Genomic DNA, 3,549 nt, shown 5'->3' on the forward strand with positions numbered 1-3,549 from the left:
CTCCATCTCTATCATTCCCTTCACTACCTTCTACAATTCCATCTCTATCCCATTATTCCCAATACAATATGCATTGCCAGTATAATATATTAGCACAACAATGATGACAGTGATGGATTCTGGTTTGTTTTGGAGTAGACATTCAGTGATAATTGAAAATATCACATTTGTTTAGATTGGCCCACATAGATACAGATTATAATAATAATAAACATTTATTGAAAGTTTATTGTGTGCTAGAACTGTTCTAAGCAGTCAATACATATAAGTTTATCTAATCCTCAAAGCAGCACTAGGCAATAGGTACTAATACTGTCTGCGATCTCCAGATAAGTCAATGGACCATGGTCTGCAGGGAGCTGGGGTAGGTTTGTGAGAGTCAGAACTGGCTCATTTCTAAATGTTTAATTCTACAATTTCTTCTCTATGTTAATAAGTGGGTTAAGCACAGTTCATCTAACACCGTGGCACTGTAGGTGATACAAGTGAGTGGAGGAATAAGAAGAGGAAGGAAGAAGAGTTTATTGGGTATGTATGTGCCAGGCAAGGGGTTACATCCTTTACTCATGTTATTGCATGTCATGCTGACAAGTGCAGTAAGATTAGCATGCCCATTCTCATGTTAGGGATGAGGACACTGAGAACCTGAGCCGTTAAATGATTTGCTTTGCCTTTCACTGTTACCTGGAATGCTGGGATTGGAGCCCAGGTCTGTTCAGGTGTGAAGCTCAGACTTTTGCTTGGGTTTAATTTCTTCTCTCCCTCTCTGTTTCTAGTTTTAGATCTATGGTGGTTAACGATACAGACGAAATGTCTGCCTTAAGGAGACTTAAGTTCTAGTCAGGAAATCAGTCAGTAAATAAATAAACAGATAAATAAGCATATCATTACAGATATGAGAGAGGTCTATAAAGTGAGGTGAGACAGGTCCTCTGATCTAGGAAACAGGCAGTTTACTAGAGTCCTCAAGGAGGACATATCTGAGGTCCAGAGGATGAGAAGGAGACAGTCATGCAAAAGCAAGGCAAAGAGAGTCCCCAACAGATGGAACAACAAGGACAATGGCCCTGAAGCAAAAGAGAGTATGGACTATTTGAAGATTAGAAAGGAGAGCAGTATGCCTGGTGGGAGGCTAGCTGAGCTCAGATCAAGCAGGACTCCTAGAACAGGGCAAGAAGCCTGGAATTTACCCCAACATCCATAAAACTTAGAATAGCATTGGCCGTGTGACCTTGAGTAATCCTTTTATAGCTCTGAGTTTGCAGTTTTTAATCTGTTAGATGTCTGCAATAATCCTTGCTCTTTGTACATCTCAGGGATTGTCTGAACATCAAGTGACAAGAAAATCTAGAGGCATTCTTCAATGGCCACGGAGAAAGATGGCTAATTCCCGGATGTATTTACCTGTGTAAAAGAGAAGAGCCTTTGGAAAACTGATGTGTGTGTGTGTGTGTGTGTGTGTGTGAAGGCAGCTGATCATTGGAGTTCCTGAATGCTGAGCCTCTCTGGACTAGTAGTAGTAGTGGTAGTCATAGTGGTGGTAACAATAATGATAATAATGACAATAAATAGTCAATAAGCTCTTACCGTGTGCCCAAAATGGAGCTATGCTCTTTAAATGCATTATCATTCAATCCTCACAACACTATATAAGACACGGGTACTATTATTAACTCCATTTGACAGTTGTGGGATGAAGCACAGTGAGGTTAAGTCTCTGTATTCATGTGTTTGGTTGTGAATAACAGAAACTCAACAAGTGGCTTGAACAAATAAGATGTTTATTTTTGTTATATAAAAAGGAGCCCAGAGTGAGAGTAGGCTAGTGCTGGTAGATCTACTCAAGAAAGTCATCAAGAACTCAAGACCCTCTGTCTTTCTGCTCCCTCATCTTTACTGTGTGGTTTTTGTTCCTCATGAGAGCAAAGTAGCCGCTGTAGCTCCAGTTTTCTTGTCTCAATGTCAAGTCAGGAGGAAAAGGGAGAATTAAGGAGAAGAGCAATGGTGGGAAGGATAAAGCCTTCAACTTGCGAGGCTTTGCCTTTTTGGGGAAAGGAAATGTTCATCTATATCTCCTTTACTTCCAGCTCGGATACATGACCAATTCCAGCTGAAAGAGAAGCAGAATTCTGGAATTTCACTTTATAGTCGAATAGGCAAAGTTACAGAGAAGGGTATTAGAATGTGTGTTATTTATGCCTAAAGCTAATATAATGTTGAATGTCAACTGTAATTAAAAAATTTTTTTAAAATAAAAAAAAAAATCATGTTAGTGAGCCAAGCCCTAGTCACACAGCTAGTAAATGATAAAATGTATTATAGCTCACTTTGACTCCAGAAGTCATATCCTTGACCATGGTGCCACAGAGTCTCCCTATTGGGGACAGGCTTGAGAATCTCAGAGCAGTTATTTCACCTCTCTATGCCAACAATATTTATTTGTAAAATAAGAATAATGAGAGTATTTAAATATATAGGGTGTTGGGAGGATAAAACAAAATAATCCTAATGAAGTGATTGCCACAGTGTCCAGCATATAGTAAGTGCACACCAAATATCTTTTTAGCTGTTTTTATTGTTATATCTTTATTCTTAACTGTTAATAGATGGTTTTTGTACCAGCATTTATAGATGCAGAGAATCAAACAGAAGCAACATAGTCTTTGCTTTGTAGGGGCTCACCTGTTCAGACTTGTTCATAAATAATAATTTACGGTGTTAAATAAGTTTAAGGATGGAGCAAGGGGCAACAGTAGCATAGGTGAGGGAGGGATTGAGGTTGCTTGGGAGTGAACAGGAAGAAATGGGCAAGGGTGAAGGAGCCAGGGATAAAAGGATGGGTGTTTACAGAGAGATGATGCTCTTTAGATGGCTGAAAAAATGAGACTGGCTTCACAGGGGAAGAGTAGAGGGAAGGATAGTCCTGACAGAGGGAAGAGCATATTCTTAGCTGCAGAAGGGTCATGCCTGTTGGGGGAACTGCATGTATTTCCAACAGGCTAAGAGAGTGTGGGGGTCAAGGCCAGCCAGGTAGACATGAGCTAAATTTCTGTGCCTCGTTGATGTCAGGGGCTGCCTTAGGGCCTGGGGACACAATGAGCCATGAGGTACAACCCCAGCTCTCTAGAAGCACATTACATTGATTCTCAGTTTTCTCATTTGCTAAATGGGAACGGAACTAATGAAAGAAGCCTAAGTACTGTTAACTGTCTGCTCTCTGCTAGATTCTTGGCTAGGTGTTCTGTGGACCTTTGTGTCATGGAACTTTCAGATCATTATTATCCTCTTTACGAATGAGGAAACAGACTCAATAAGTTTAAGCGAGTTGTCCAAAATTACCCAGCTAGTAAGTGGTACAGCAAAGATTCCGATTCAGGTTTCTCTGACTCCAGAACCTGGGTGCTCCACTCACCTCACTGCTTCCAGAAACCTGGGTGGCACACACGCACCACCCCTTGTGATGAAATGTAACGGTATCCAGGGCACTTGAGAGCCAAGTGCAATGTAAACACCGAGAGCTGGTTTGTTTGTTTGTTTGTTTGTTTGTTT

The sequence above is a fragment of the Pteropus vampyrus genome, unplaced genomic scaffold (assembly GCF_000151845.1).
Source record: "Pteropus vampyrus isolate Shadow unplaced genomic scaffold, Pvam_2.0 Scaffold305, whole genome shotgun sequence".
In the NCBI taxonomy this organism is placed as follows: Eukaryota; Metazoa; Chordata; class Mammalia; order Chiroptera; family Pteropodidae; genus Pteropus; species Pteropus vampyrus.